Below are 17096 nucleotides of genomic sequence, written 5' to 3'. Positions count from 1 at the left end.
AGACAATTTTCCTGTAGGAGAGGGATCTATCATGCTGAGATTTGAACAGATTTTTCAAAGGGACATCAAGCTTAAGACCATCACCATAGCTCAATATCCCTCAGGCTCCATTTAAACCAAGGATAGAATAATACACCAATTAACCCAAATGATACTAGCTTTTTGTTTGTTTTTGAGACAAGATCTTGCTAAGTAGTCTAGTCTGGCTCAAATTCTACATGCCCCTGCTTCCACCCCTCAAAGGTATTACAGGCAAGTACCATCACTCCTGGCTTACAAAAGCTGCCTAGAGGCTCCTGATGTGGCAGGCACTTTCTGATGAAGGGACAGATGGGGCCCCATATGTCATAGACATACAATCCGTGGAAAGAGACAGTTGCTAAATAAATAAAGGGCTAAGTAAACAAATAATGCCAAGTATTTGGATGGCCATGACAAAGATTAATGGGGTGACATATCACTGGCTGAGATGGTCAGTGGAGAAAGGACAGCAGGGAGTGACAAGCCCTTGGACACAGTCTAAGCCTGCTAGGAGGTGGAGCCAGAGGAGGGCCAGAAGAAAGAACAGGACCAGATATGACTTTGGTTTTGCTCTGGGTAGGTATGGAGCTGTTGGGATTTTTGTCTGTCTGTCTGTTTGTTTGTTTGTTTTGGTGTGGGGGGGGCGCGTGTGCCACACAGCCTGGCTTTTATGTAACTGACAGGGATCCAAAGCCAGCCCTTATGTTTGCAAGGCAAGTGCTTTTATTCTCTGAGCCATCTCCCAATCCACTATTGGAAGGTTAAGAAAGAGACAAGCCAGGTATGGTGGTTCAAGTTTGTAATCCTAGCACTTGGAGGCAGGAGAATTGCCATGAATTTGAGGCTACCTAGGCTACAAGGTGAGTTCCAAAATTAGACCCCCATCTCAAAAGGAGAGAGAGAGAGAGAGAGAGAGAGAGAGAGAGAGAGAGCACAGGTAGTCATATGTACATTTCCCCTTGGTCAGTCTGGAGTAGAGACTCAATGGGAAGTATGGGGAGCAGTGGCTGTGATGTCTTTCAGGAGGTTTTGGGCTCAGCTCTCTAGGCCCAAGGTCTGCACACCCCAGTATCTCACACATGGTCATCACTGGCAACAGCAGCAGTAGAGCACATTTCCCTAGGTCTTTCCCAGAAGTACCTGGGGTCCTGGCTCTCCCTGGGCCCTCCCTTGCCTTCTCTCTGCCTCTCACTGGGTTGCTGAGAAAAAGTCTCGCTCTGAGAGCATTTCTTCCCTTCCTACCCAACTGGCCTCCAAAGCAGCAGCACCCCTTCTCCTACCCCTCTCCCTACCCCACCCCTGCAAGCCAGCACCTGAGAGAAATGGGCACGAAGGGGAAGAACTGCTACAAGCCCGCTCCCCCGGAGGACAAAGTGATAACCTCACTCCATAACCCACCCACTCTGCCCTAGCCTGGAGCCCAGGCTAGCTCCCAGTTGGCAGTGACCTCAGTATTAGGAGGAGGGTGAGGGACTTAGGAACTAACCGTCCCTCCCTAAGGCCACTTCCCTCCCTTTCTGCTCAGCCTGACTTTGCTCACCCACATTCTCTCATTCTTTCTCAATCTCTCTGTTCCTTTCTCTCCCCCCTTCCCTGCCTCTCTCTCCCTTAGTCATTTGCAGAGCGGAGATGGCCTAGCCCATCTGGGAGCGAGAGCGCTGCCCGGTGACGGAGGCGCAGGTAATAGCCGAGTGGAGGAGAGAGACGTGGAAATTTATGACATTGAAAATGACTGAGGGAGAGTGTATGTGTGTGAGTGTGGGAGAAAGAGGAGGTGGGGTGGAGAGGGGGAGGGAGGGAGTGTTCACACTGCTATCTCACACACACTCAAGGCCTCACTTCCTCCAAGGAAGAACAGCCTTGCTGGGGTGGGGAGCAATGTCAGGCCATGGACCACAGACAGACGGACAGACAGACAGACAGACAGACGGACGGCACAGAGTGGGAAAGAGAGAGAAGAGAGGTGACAGCCACTGAAAGCACAGTTAACAACCACAGGAGAGCCAACCAGAGGCACCCAAAGCCACCTGCTGGTTCCTGCCTGTCCGCCACCTCAGGAGTTCTGGTCTGAGGAGGGACAGTCCCCATGGCATAGGGCAATATGGAGCCTGGAGTCTGAGCTAAGGTTTTCTAAGGAGTGGCTGAGACATGGTCAGACGGACATCACAGCAGGTCAGTGACAACGCTGGGACTGAACCTAGCACTCCTTTCTCCCTTAGCTGTCAGCGTGGGGAAACAAAGTATAAATGGATCGTGAAAGGTGAAGGTGTAGCCAGATGACTTCCTTACATCCTCTTGTCAGGGGAGAATTGATTCTTTGGGATACTAAGCCCCCTAACCCCATCCCTCTACCCCAGCCATCTGAGGACCACACAAGACACTGTTACTAGGCATAGAAATGATTAGACATCCTTCAGAGAGCTTAGCCTCCATCTCCACTAGGGGGCGATCCAGGCCCAGAGGACTGTACACCCTGTTCTCGGCTCTGCCACTCTGGCTCACAAACTATTGAGTGTCTTCCCAGCCACAGGCTTTAAACCAAGAGTTACTTAACAGGTACCCAACTACAAAGAAAATGAGGCAACTCCCGATTCCACAGTAAGCCCTCTCCTTTTTTACTGGCCCTCCACTGAGGCCCATCTTCCCCCTCCCCTCCCTCTCCTATTCTTTAGCAGTCTTGCCAGATCTTCCTTGGATGAATATTTCCCATCCCCAGGCATGAGAAGAAGCTGTCTACAGACTGGACACACAAGATTTAGGGCCAGAGAGCTTCCCCCAAAGCATGGCCCTGCTAGGTGATTGGAGGCTCTGTTCTAGAAAATGGGAGCTGTGGTGAGGGTCACAGAGCATCCTGTATACAAAACAGACTGGCACAGAGGAGACGCCCAGCAAATGAGCTGTCATCGGGCTCCTCTGAGCACACACACATGCGGCTTCGCCTTGGCTTACGGCTCCATTTAGAGGCATGAGGTTGACGGCTGTGGGTGAGGAAAGACAGCAAACAGCACAGCTTGGGAGGATGCTGAGCAGGTAAAAACAGGTTAAAACCAGAACTGCAGGAGCAGACACTCAAGCCTAAAAGAGACTTCCCATTCTGAAAAACTAGAGAAAGCCACATTTCAAAGTCACCCCCATCTCTCCCCAAACCTGGTCCAGTCTGCCTCCATCCTGGAGGCAACTCAGAAATAGCAGCAACTGCCCTGCCCGGGGAGCAGTGGGGGAGGTGAAGAGTTCACCAGACTCATGGGCTATGGGCCCCAGGCCTCCCACCCAGCCCCAGTGCCCTGGCCTGGCCCATTGTGGCCGCATAAAAGGTGACGGATGGTTAATAGGGGAGATAACGGGATTCATAAGGGAAATTTATCGGTCACTCTGGTGGTATAAATATGTTTATAGCGGACCAAGGGGAAATGAAGAAGCCCCAATAAATCACCATGAAGCCACCAGCAACTAATAGGCAAGCGGCCTCAGGAACCCCGGCGTTGGTGCTCGCAGACACCCCCTCTGGCTGCCTGGTAATGGCATGGCGGGGCTGCAGACTCGTCAGCCTGGACGTCTGGCCCACGCAACAGCAGGAACAGGACTCCAGGGGCTATCTCTGCTAGAACTACCCAGCTTTCCTAAGACACCACCCCCCACCACACCCCTCACCATGGGGGATCTGGACTCAGCCTACTAGAAAGACTTAGTGGGTTGAAGGTATATGGACCAAGGCCAGGAGGCTCTGGTGTCAGCTGGGTTCAAGACTTGATGTTGTCCCTTTCCAATCTCAGCCTCTCTTGGAATATCATCATCTGCAAATCGACTTAGATGTTCCCGGTTACTGTAAGAAGGGCAGTAACCCTTTGCTGGGTGCTTGGTACCTTGAAAGCTTCAGTGAGTGGCAACTATTCTTACTGTTGGGCAGGGTTGCTCTGCTTAGGAAGTGTGAAAACTAGGTAGCATCCTGCACACGTGCTCAATAAGAAACCTAAGACTCAGAAGTTAGAGGCCCGGCTACAATCACAGGCAGAGAAGAAAGGCTGTTTGATTCTAAGTCCAGGATTCTTTCTCCTGCCCCAGCGTAAGTCTATGGGAAGTCTCTGAGGGTTTCCTGTTCGTGCTTGCAGAGGAGTCTAGGATTTTAGGGGCCCTGAAGCCCTCAAGGCAAAGCCAAGGCCGTGCAGTGATTGCTGGTGCTAATGCTTGAGGCCTCGGGTCCCCGATACCTGTCCCCTCATCCCTGCCCCCTCTCCCACTCCCCTGCTGTATAAAAAGGGCTAGTCTTTCCTCACCCCTGCACCGTCAGGGCCTGAAGCCATCGACAGCACAGACCTATTTGGGGTCTATGCATTCCGCTATCCCCGTCACAGCTAGGCCAAAGTCTCCTCTGGCTACCTTCACCCCTTCCTTCTTCCTGCGGCAAGTTTTGCGGAGCTCCCTTGGCAAACACAATATTGAACAAGATAGACAAAGTTCAGCCCCGATGGTGCCCACTGCCTACAGGAGAAGTCGGATGGGGATTAAGAAACAGGAAGGCCTGTGTGCTACAGCTGGGACAAGTATAGGAGAACCAGCAACAGGCAGGCCAAAAAAGCATTTCCGGGAGAGGGTACCTGGAGTGAGTGTGGAGGTCAAAGAACTTCCTGCTTGGTTGGGCTATTTGCAGTCTGAAGTGCAGACACCTCCACTTCAGACTCCAACAGCATCGGGTCCCTGTTCCTCCCCGGTGGTCACTCCTCACTGGACAACGCTGCAGCCTGCTCCCCCACTTAACTGCAAGAATGAGGTGGCCTCTCCTCCTACTCTATGCAGGCCTGAACGCCAGAACTGTCTCCAAGACCCTAGTCTAGGGACCACCCTTCCCAGGGCAGGGTCCTTAAACAGACATCCTGGGCCTGGAAGTACCTAGGACACCACTTAAAATCCACTGAAAAGGGTCGAGGCTACCTTTCCCTCCCTCCCCCCTCTTTCTCTCCCCCCCTCAACCTAGTGGCTGTCTCTCCCACTCCTGTCTCTGGACCTCTCTCCCCGCTCTCTCTCCGTTCTGCTCCCCCTCAGTCTCTGGCTCGGTGTCTTCGACTCCCCCTGCCCCCTCCCCAGGCTTCCTCCCTAGCCGGGCGGGGGAAAATCGCTCCGTAAATAGGCGGATGGCCCGGGGCGCTCTGGGCGCAGACACTCGTTTTTAGAGCCGGTAATTGACTCCTTTCAGTTGATAATTCATGGCTTGCATATGCGCTTTAATGCGGGCGCCCGGGGAGGCGCGGCAGGCGGGGTGGCCGTGCGCCGAGCGAGCTGCAGCGCGGCGGGAGCGATCCGTCCGGCCTGGATGCGTCCTCACCACCCGACCCTCGGGTCCAGGTCCCCCGGAGGCGCGGACGCCCTCTCTACCTGCCTGTCTGCGGAGCAGGGCACTGGGTGGCGAGGAGGGTTGTAGGGGTGAGGCGGGACTGCACTGGCGCAGCCTTCCGCGAGGATGCAAGGACGGAGCACACGGGCACCTCTTCCCCACGCAGTCGAAGGGGGAACTGAGGCTGGCACTAGGGCAACAGCTCTTACTAGCATTCCACCGAGCACAACACCTGAGCTCCAGCTCCCGCGCTTCTCAAAGGTGTGGGTGGGAGGCCTCCGGCCCAACGGCTGTAGAGATGCCCTCACCCCAGGACCTTTCCTTGTTTCCCAATTAAATTCTTCTGCGGTGATGGCCCACCACCCTGTTGCTCTCTCGCAGACTCCCACCAGCTGGTCTCTAAGAATTCTGGAATCCAACGCGTAGACGGGTGACCTCTCATCTCACAGTCTCTGAGCCCGGGGAGCCCACGTCCCTCCCACCTGGCCCTCGCCTTCTATGGGTCTGCAGCCTCCTGATTCCGTGGCACCTGTGATCTCTAATGCCCTCTTAAAGATGTTTGGAAGAGGCGGCCACCCGCCCAATGTCACACAGTAACAGAGCAAAACCTGTGCCCAGATCAGGCCCTCCTCTATCGGTGCCAGAAACGGAGTGGGAAGGGAGTAGAATTTGTTCCAGAGGGTCCCATGTGCACCCCACACTGACTTCAGGGAGGCCCCCACAGAGGGGCTGAGGAAAACTGCAAGGACCTGCCCACAGTCACACGGGTCAGGGGTGATTCAGATAAACGAGGTTAAAGTCGGGGATGAAGCTGGACCGGGAATAAGCAGCAAGAGGCATTAGCTCAAAAGACTGGAGAAAGCCAGTCCTTAAGATGGTCTGTCCCAGGACGGGACTTCTGTTTACTCGGCCCCTGGATCTGTTATTTCCCACTCACTTTGCTGTAGCTAATTCCACCCCAAGGAGAGCTCAACTTCCTCTGCCTTAAAATCCGGGGATGTTAAAACAATGTCAAATCGCCTAACTCATTCCTGCGTCGTCTCCCTCGCTGTCCTGCCAAGGGCTGATTTTCCCCCATCTGTGCAATGGAGCTGGAGGATCAGAGAGGGACGTTCAGTTTCCAGGGGGTCAAGGACCAGAAGGCTCCTTCTCGGCGGTGTGAAGGTCAATGCTGCCCCCTGCTGTCCATACTCTGTAACCGGCCTTGGAAGGCACGACCATACGCAGTAGACACTTGACTCAACCTTCTTACTAAGCCTGTCTGTATCAGTCTTTTTTCTTTTAATCCGCCAACCAGCTCCCAAAGCATGACACAGAGACTTATTATTAGTTTTGAATGCTTGGCCTAGCTTAGGCACGTTTCTGGCTAGCTCTTTTAACTTAAATTAAGCAGTTTCTCTTTATCTGCCCTTTGCCTCGGGGCTTATTACCTTTCTTACTTTCACTGCTTCTCTATGTCTGGTTGGCTGGTGTCTGCCTGACTTCTTGCCCTAGGCATGTCCCTCATTCTTTCCTCCTTCTCTTGTTCTTCCGCTTCTCATTCCTCTTGAACCTGGATGTCTCCTCCTATTTATTCTCTCTGCATGCCAGCCCTGCCTATCCCTCTCCTGCCTGGCTATTGGCCACTCAGACTTTTTTTAAAATTCAACTTTTTATTAGAACAGTCAGGTGCCTTAGACAAGCAAGGTGAAACAAATGCAACACATCTTTTCATAATTAAACACACATCCTTGCATCATTAAACAAATACAGAATAAGCACACATTTACACAGTTAAAATAATGCTCTGCAGCATAAACAAATGTAACTCAGTTAAGGTAATATTCCACAACATATTTCTTCATCAGAGATCTTGGGCTCAAGTAGAGCTGGAGAGTTGGGAATGTCTTAACGAGGTCAGCAATATGGTTCCTTCAGAGCTGGTGTAATACTGGAGTCTTCGTCTCAGCCAAATTCTTAATTGCTTATTTGTTTTTGTGCATGGGTGCTTTTGCCTGCATGTATGTATGGGCACCATGTGTATCCCTGGAGACCTCAAAGGTCAGAAGAGGGCATTGGATCCTCTGGAACTGGAGTTGCTACAGCCCCACTCAGGACAAGGTCAGCTGGCAGAAAAAAAAATCTACTGAGCCCCTCATCCTGCTCATCTTGGATCAAGATAGGGAGTCTATGACCTGAGCACTCACAGAGTGGACCAGAAAAGAGCAAGCTGGTGAAGTTGAGGCCACTACGGTACTCATGAGATGAAAGGGGCCCAGGGCAGACTGCGTGGGGAATGTAGCATGTCTCCAGGGGGCAGGCTGTTACACAAAAGCTCTACCACTAAGCTTCATTCCTACCCCACCCCGCCCCGCCCCAAGCTCGGTCTCCTCCTCCTTCACGATCCAGAGACACAGCTCATCTCCTACAGCAAAGAGATGCAATGCACCAGAAGTCCCACAGAATGTTCCTGACCTTCGGAGGAAAGATTCTGGAACACAGATCCTGCTTCATGCTCACAGTCCCCTGGTTAGGCTGTCATTACTCCCCATGTGATTCTGTCTCCCTGGACCTGTTTGGCCTTTGTCTAAATATCTTGTCCCCAGTAAGGTGAGATACCCAGTCTCCGAGTTTTAGTTTCCTCAGATCTCAGCAAAACCTGAAAAGACATCTATAATTTCCAGGGTTATCATGTAAAGACATAGTCTCTGTGCAAAACACTGACCATAATGATGACATATAAACATGAGAATCCCCCAACAGCAAGGGAAACCAGGTGAATGGCAAATTTCTGGTCTAGATCCTGAGTCCATTTCCACAGAGAAAGTCTTGTCTTGATCCCAAATATAGATCCAGGAACACAAGGACTGTGTCTCTCTGCCATGAATCCCATACATTCATGTAGTATTCAAACATGTAGTATTCAAACATTTATGATGAGCAACTGTCTGCAGAGCCAAGTCATTGTCCAGACCCTGTCCTCCACTTAAACTGGGTTATCACTTTGGTCCAGTCTCCCGATGGAGGCCTACTGTGTGTGCCTCAGTTTCCTTGCTTGTAAAACCACACACACACAATCACACAGACACAGACACAGACACACACACACACACACACACACACACACACAGAGAGAGAGAGAGAGAGAGAGAGAGAGAGAGAGAGAGAGAGAGAGAGAGAGAGAGTTTGAGCAGCTCCTAAGAATTCAAGCCAGTAGTTTTACTGGTGTAAAATTGTTGTTACTGTTGTTAACTTGTGCTAAAATTAATTTCTAGAAAAATTTACTTCTGACACAGACATTATACACCCTCTTCTTCCCCCACCTCTCTTTCCCCTTTTCTTTCTCTAGGTTATTTTAGATGCTGTAGTTAAATCGGCTGATGGTATTTCCTTTTGTGAACAGTTCTGGATTAGTCCCAGAATTCATTGATCATTTCCTACTCAAAGGCCCCTGCTACTGCTTCATCCTTTTCTGTTTAACTTTCAGTAAAACCCTTCAAGACACATATGTTGAGCTCATTTTCCTGGTGAAGAAACTGAGATCCACAGATGCGTCCACAGATAGCAGAGTCTGGTTCAGGTACTTGGTAAACTCCTGGACTGCAACATTCACCCTGCTCTACCCTCCTGCCTCTAGGATCTATTTACTCTCCAAGTACCAAGAGGATCATTGTTTTGCTGTTTTCTCTCCGTTTTTAATTAATTAGTTTGTGTGTGTGTGTGTGTGTGTGTGTGTGTGTGTGTGTGTGTCTGCATGTGTAGGAGTCAGAGGACAACTTACTCCTTTCGACATGTGGGTTCCAGGGATCAAACAGACCATCAGGGTTAGCAGCCAGCCTCTTCACCAGTTTAACCATCTCGCCAGACCTGGTCTTGTGGTTTCCTCCTGACAAGGACAGGGCTGACACACAGATCAAATGGTGTGTCTTCAGGGATGGAGTAAATCTTTACCAGCAGAGATAAAGAGGAAGCAGTGGGAATGGTCCACTGCTCCCTGCTGGCTCTAGCCAGGACTGAAGCAGCCATGGAGAGGTGTGGAGGAAACTGACCATCTGGAAACTTTTGACAGTATCGTCCCGGTAATAGCCGTCGTAGAAGGACAATTGCTCCTCATCTTTATCCACGGGGAAGTTCAATCCTGCTCGGGTACAAGAACTGTCTGCAGAAAGACACGGGAACACTCAGGAAATCAGAACTGAGACGACTCAGGTAAGGCTGTGAATGAGTGCCCCCTGCAGGTACTTTTCGGAACTACAGGTTTCTGGCCTTGGAAAAGCTGAATGACCCCAGCTGTCCAGACATGCCTAACCTGTGCTTTCCAGAGTGCAGGGAAGCACGGGAAATAGCATGATAGGAGCCTTACTCAGCACCCGTAACTCGGCTGGTCCCTTTCCATTGCTGAGTCTCTGACTTCTCTCCATTCATGTGTGGTGGGGATTGCTATCCTTTGGGTTCAAATGAAGAAACGGGTGTCTTTCCCAAAGTTACACCTAGTGCTAGCAGAGAGTGCACGTCCTTCTGTGTACTAGAATCCAGGCGTGTTGAGGGAGGATGTTGCTGTGCAATCCTACCTTGAAAAGTTCCTTTGTAGTAGTCACTCCTGTGAAGGGAGGGCCAGGTATGAATGGACCGGAGACGACGGGGAGAACTAAAAGGACACGTTCTTCGGGTCAGGAGAGAAGTTCATCCTGGGGTTAGAGTTGGGCTTCATCCTGCAAAGTGCAGTGTCTTTGACATCAGCACCTAGAGCTGAGGGGGGGAACGGACGGACTCACGAATGCCCCAGGCAGTGCCCTAACCAGACCCGTGTTTCAAGTTGTCTATGCAAAAGACACCTTTTGAGGTAGGGGAAAGCAGAGAGCTTGTAATCGTAAATAATATGCTAAATGAAAAAAAGCCAAACACAAAATCCTCACACTTTCTATTCCAATTATATGAAACTATACATTTCTGTCCACAGTGGCAGGATAAGTGGCTACTAAGACTGGACGCAGAGTGAACTACGAAGAGACATGTTGGAAACTAGGAGATGGCATGTTGTGGCTTGGATATGAACTGTCCTCTATAAACTCTGGTGTTTGCACACCAGGCTGGCCTCAAACTCAAGAGATTTGCCTGCTTCTGCCTCCTGAGTGCTGGGATTAAAGGTGTGTGCCACCCCCCAAATGCCTGGCCTTGAGGTTTACCCTACTACCCTTTCCGTGGCCATGTCAGAGGAGCAGCAGATGGCAGTTGAAGTTTGGGGTTAGCCCACCAGGAAGCAAAGCTCTGATGGGGGAATCTCGAACAGGCAAGGCCCTGAGGGCTTCGGCCCCAAAATGTCTCTTGTTACTGATGTGCCTTTACATGTTTGTCACCGCTATTTTTCTCTAGTATCTGGCATGATGTGAATGGGCTTGGGGAGAGCCCCACTGCCTTTAATGTAGTGTGATTATCTCATGGAAACATCCTGTTCTATTGGGCACTTTTACCTGTGGATTACTATCATGATAATTTCCTCCTAAGATGTACTGTTTAACTGAAGCAATGGTTTTTATGGCTTAAATAGAATTTTGATGGTTGAGGGTTTTTAATAATTATAGTAAGGGATTGTGATAGAGGTTAGTTTAGTGGCAAAATTAATATAGGTAAAGACAGGATATGGTGTTGCCCCTGCCCCTGATAAAGCAGGGGCTGCAGAGGATAGAAAATAGAAGCAAGGAAGTGTCACATAGCTAGGATTTATGAGTTTCTCTTGAGGAGCCATATAGACTGTGACTTAGGTTAATGATTAAGGAAAACAATTGTGTCCCAGAAACTAGGCTAGCTCAAGTTCTTTTAATGTTGGGAGATGTGTTCACAGGTTTCAGTGTGCATTGTAACTAAAACAAAGCTTTTTTGTTAATGGTTTTGAGGTAAAGAAAAATCTTGGGGAACAATTTAAAGTTTAGAAAGACACATAGTTGAGTGAGAGACTTGCTGAGGTCTGGAAACGAGAGCAAAGATGGCCCAGTTATTGTAAAGCTGACTGCCTTTCTTGTTATTGTAAGCTGACTGCCTTTCTTGTTACTGTAAGCTGACTGCCTTTCTTGTTACTGTAAGCTGACTGCCTTTCTTGCTAGGATGGGCTGGTGACCAAAAGTGTGATTAACTTCTTACACCCATTTCTGCCTTCAGCTTCCTGATATAAGAATCTACTGAGCTGGGCATTGGTGGCGCACATCTTTAATCCCAGCACTCGGCAGGCAGAGGCAGGCGGATCTCTGTGGGTTCGAGGCCAGGCTGGTCTACAGAGTGAGTTCCAGGACAGCCTCCAAAGCTACACAGAAAAATCCTATCTTGAAAAACAAAAAACAAAACAAAAGAATCTGTTAATGAGTAGGTATGCATCCTGAGGATTAAAATATAATATAGCTGACTGGTTGTTTTTATATATAGAATGTTAGATTTGTGATTCTTCAAAGTTTTTTTAAGATTACCTTTTGAGATAAATACTAAAGTTATTGATCCTTTCTTTGCAACCAAAAATTGCAGTCTTCCTGTAAAAGAATTAACTGAGAAAAATACCTTGCTTGCTTATACTCTGGTAATCTGTAACAAGCTGCTTGGATGTGAATATATGTGGGTTCATGGAGATAATTTGTTTTTCACCTGTAATACATAAAATGTTTAATCATGTAAGGGATATGAAAAACATGTTAGTTTTTTACTTATATTCATTATAATAATTCACTTAAAATAGAATGTAACCACATAAATTTTATATTGCTTGAAAGATTCTGCTGGGGTATATAAGCTATAAGGAAAAAAAATAATGACACTGTAAAAGGAAAAGACCAGGAAAGATGGAGAAGGAAGACATCAAGAAGTAGTTAGAAGGAAGACATCAAGAGAGACAGAAGGGATACATCTGAATAGAGGTAAGAAAAAGAAATAAAGAAGAAAATGATAGGCCCTAAAAGTGTGTATATTTTTCCCTTTGTGCCAGCCCCAGAGAGTCAAGTTTTACCCCCTTAGGTAGAAAAGTTAAGTTGAGTGATTTCAGTTTGAGGACTTTGTGGATCCCCTCAATCCCTGAACTGCTGAAGGCTGGGTCTCAATGCAGCAGTACTCTAGACTGCTAATGACACATGTAGACTGCCTGTCTCCTGCTGCCACCCCCTCCCCCATGATAGAGTGTGTGCCTTTGAAACTGCAAGCCAAGAGAACCCTCCCTTCCTGAAGTTGCTTTGGTCAGGAGTTTTGCCACAACAAGAAGAAAAATCACTAATACGTGATGGAAACACATGTCCTATAAACTCTAAGAATTTATCTTATATTTTTATTATGGAAACAGTAATCAAGCCACAATTACTCAAGTTACTTTCAAATGGTGAACTTTATTATTTATACATTATTATCTCAAGTCAGGTATGGTAGCACATGTCTTTAAGTCAGGCACTTGGTCAGCAGAGGTAGATGGATCTCTGTGAGTTTTGAGGCCAGCCTGTTTTACAGAGTGAGTTGCAGGATAGACAGAGCTACGTAGAGAAACCCTGCCTGGAAAAAAACACAAGAAACCTGAAAGAAGCAATTTAATATTCCTCACATGACCTCCAAAGGAAGTTATCTAACTTCCAAAGTCCTAATACAACCACACAGTTCCAACATTGCTCAAAAGTCCAAAGTCCAAACTTTTTCTTTTTTTTTTTTTTTTTTTTTTTTTGGTTTTTGAGACAAGGTTTCTCTGTCGCTTTGGAGGCTGTCCTGGAACTCGCTCTTGTAGACCAGGCTGGTTTTGAACTCACAGAGATCTATCTGCCTCTGCCTCCTGAGTGCTGGGATTAAAAGCGTGCGCCGCCACCACCCGGCTTTTTCCTTTTCCTTTTTTTTTTCCTCCTTAATTGTACTAATTTCTTTAACAATTAAAGCTATTTTGTCAAAACTCAGCTTACCTTCCTGCCGACAACTTTAACTATGTGTATATTCCTTACTTGCCATATGGCACATTTGCCCCTCTTTATTTTCTCTGTAAACCTGTAAAGACAGTGAATAAAAAACATACCATAACCTGGATGCTATGCTGTCTTAACATTTTCCACACCAGACAAATTAGTCCATTACTTTTGAATTCGGTCTCATGACAAAAATGTTTATTGCAGCCACTCAGCCCAGACAAGTGAAAGAGAGCCACAGGACAGTTTGGGTCCTCACAGTCCGAGGCTGGCTGAAGACATCCACAGGCCTTGTCGCGCTGGGTCGGTAGATGCCAGTGCGATGAGCAAATCTGTGGTGGAGAAACGGGAGAGGAGGAGAAGCAGAGTGGTCCACGTGCTGTGGAGAGAGGCAGAAAGGAATAAGCGAGGGTGTTGAGGAATGGGATGATATGAGGGTCCTGCTTGCCTGGGTGACATCCAGGCCCAGGCTGCTCCCAAGGGCCACGTCCAAGCCCATGGTCCTACTGCAGCCAGGATCTGTGTTGACATCCATGACTCATGTTGCCACCAAAAGCCACAAGGATGCCTGAGGTCTGGGCCACCACCTGTGGCCATGTTGGTGTCCAAGCGCCATGCTGCTGCTGAGGCCATGCTGATCTGAGTGACCTGCGCTGCCACCTGGGACCAGGATGACATGTGGTCCTGAACTGCTGCCAAGGACCATGTCTGGGTCTGCGGCTGTACAGTAGCCAGGGTCTGTGTTGATATCCACGGCTTCAGTAACCACTGAAGGTCGTGCAGATGCTGGGGTCTGGTCAGCCACCTAGGTCCATATTGGTGTCTGAGAGCTATGCTGCTCTCAGGGCCATGCTGATCTGAGTGGCCTGTACTGTCACCTGGGGCCATGGTGATGCCCAGATCCAAGTCACTGCCTAGGGCCATGTCTGGGTCCCAGACCCTACAGCAGCCAAGGTCTAAGTTGATGTCTGTGGCTCCTGCTACTAGTGAGGGCTGTGCAGAGGGCTGTGAGAGGTTGTGTACCTGAGGTCTGGTCAGCCACCTGAGACTATATTGATGTTAAAGGGCCATGCTGCCACCTGGGCTATACTGATCATGGTGACATTCGGGCCCAAGCTGCTGCTGAGGGCCACATCTGGGTCTATGATCCTGCTGCTGTTAGGGTCTGGGTTGATGTCCATGGCCCATGTTCTCACAGGTGACCATTGTAACCATGCGTGTTGAAATCTGAGGGCTGTGCTGAGCCAGCCCCACCCTTCACTGGCCCTGGGATAGCTGGCCCTGACCCTCCCTGGACACTGGCTCTGCCCCTCACCTGACGGAGGTGGTCCCAGCAGCCCGGATTGACCAACTCACCTACCACCCAGGCCCATATCCTGGACCTTGCGTTGGCCCATCTACCCAATCTATGACTTGCTGGGAGCTCATGAAGTGATTCTACCACTCAGGGCAACAGCAGGATAGCCAAGAGGAGTTCCAGTGATGATGGTGTACCAGAGGCCTTGACTAAACCAATGATTCACTGCCATGAACATTTGTGGGTGGAGCTGATTGAACAAAAGGGGATACTACATGACACATTACAGCTTCCAATGACACCAGGATGAATGAAGTGTTGGAGAGGCGGGAAAGACTGGGGAGTAAGGTGGGGTTTTTTGTTTGTTTCATTTCTAATTAATTTGGGGGGCGGTGTAGGTAAGAGAGGCAGCTAAAGAAACGTACCCTGACCCTGAGACCAGAGACAATTCACTGGCCCTGAAACCAGTGTCAAAAGGTTAAAAAGGGCTAGTGAAAGAAACACACCCTGGCCCTGAAATTAGAGCTAAAGAAACACACTCTGCCCTTGTCCAGCTCAGCATGAAAACCAACCAATCCCTGAGCACAAAACCAACCAATCCATGAGCACAAACTCCAGCCAATCTCTGAGCTTGTTCAGAAATCTCTGAAAATTTCACCCTGGAAAACTCTGCCCCTAAGGAACCCTATATAAGCCCTGTATCTATTCAGTTTGAAGCTGCCTTTCCCACCCTGGCAGAGGCAGCCACTCTCTTGGATTTCTTCTGCCCAATAAATCTCTTGACCGAGGTTTAGGTGAAGACCTTCTTTGCTGGAGTGGAGCCAGGCAGGGAAGTAACTTTTGTCAGAGCAGAGCTATAATGACTCTTGCCAAGGCGGAATAGAATTGCTACATCTCTGCTAGGAAACTCCCTCAGCAGAGCAGAACCTTAACATTTACAGTTATTGCCTGGCTTCCAATGGCCAGGATACCTTTCTCTTCAGAGCTGTAACATTTATGGGTACTGCCTGGCTTCTGATGGTCAGGATACCTTTCCCTCCAGAGCTGTTTAATTGTAGTTGGTTTTGTTTGTGTTTGTTTGTTTGGTTAGTTTTTTTGTTTTTTGTTTGTTTGTTTACTCTTTGGGGGTCCACCACCAAGCCTTAGCTTGGTTTGTTTCTAGTCAGCTTTTCTAACTTAAATTATCCTGTTTGTCTTTAACTACATTTTGCCTCTGGACTCTTTAAATTTCTTTATTCTATATATCTTTCTTTCCTTCTTACTCCGTGACTGGCTGGGTGGCTGAGTAGCTGGCCCCTGGTATCCTCTCCTCCTTTTCTGGCTCTTCACACTTCTCTCAAGCCTAGATTTCTCCTTCTATTTATTCTCTCTGCCTGGAAGCCCCACCTGTCCCTCCCCTGCCTAGCTATTGGCCGTTCAACTCTTTATTAAATCAATCACTTGTTTTAGGCAGGCAAAGTAACACAGCTTTACAGAGTTAAGCAAATGCAGCATAAAAGAATGCAACACATCCTTGCATCATTAAATAAATATTCCACAGTATAAACAAATGTAACACATCTTAAGCTAATATTCTACAAATTTCCTCCTTTTGTCTAAATAAAAATGGAAGGTTTTAACTTCAACATAGTTATTGATTAAAAATTATATTTATAATATTCAGTTTAGCAAATTCAGAGAAAATACTCAATTATACACTTTATCCTAATGATTCCAAAGTTTTATACGTAATTTATTTTCTGCCATAACCAAGGAAAAGTATAATTGTAGTTAGTCTTTAACTCCATCAAAGACCCCAGAAGGAGCAATGGTAAGGTGGGGAGAGAGAGCAAGGGAGTGCTCATGGGGTTGATACAGCAGCCTGGTGACACTGTCCTTCAGCTAGCAGGGCAGATACTCCAGTAAATGGGAGGTCAGCAAAGCTTTGTCAACAAGTCTCCTGAACAAACTCAAGAAGCTCGGCCCAGAGCTAGGTGTGGGGCCATATGTCTACTATGGTCTTAGCAGTTGGGATGTGGAGGAGGATTTGGAGTTCAGGTTGTCTTTACCTACTTACTGAGTAGTACAGCCTGGGCTACATGAGACTCTTTCCAAACAAAACAAAACAACCATAGCAAAATCCCTCACCACTAAAATCCACTGGTCATGGACATTAGCTTCCTGTTTAAAATGAGAATATCACTCTGCAGGAGTTGTGTACACTGTTAACATCTGTAATAAGGGGCACCAGGGGTTAAGAGCACTTGTTGCTCTTGCAGAGGACCCAGTTTGGTCCCCAGAACCAGGATGGTGGTTCACAACTGTCCAGTTCCAGGAGAGCTGATGTCCTCCTCTGACCTCTGCAGGCACCAGCACACACGTGGCGCACAGACATACTTGCAAGCAAAACGCTCACACACTAAATACATTTCAAAACGCTGTGATGAACACCTCACCCCCACATAGAGATGAGCAAATAAAAGCACGGAGGAATGCTTTAAAATACTAGTGTCTAAATCAGGATTTCAGTGCAGAGAAAGTCACAGAGGCTACACTGTCACTTTATAGAACACCATTT

This window comes from Mesocricetus auratus, unplaced genomic scaffold (assembly GCF_017639785.1).
Source record: "Mesocricetus auratus isolate SY011 unplaced genomic scaffold, BCM_Maur_2.0 Super-Scaffold_100014, whole genome shotgun sequence".
In the NCBI taxonomy this organism is placed as follows: domain Eukaryota; kingdom Metazoa; phylum Chordata; class Mammalia; order Rodentia; family Cricetidae; genus Mesocricetus; species Mesocricetus auratus.
Note: the sequence above shows the minus strand (reverse complement) of the source record.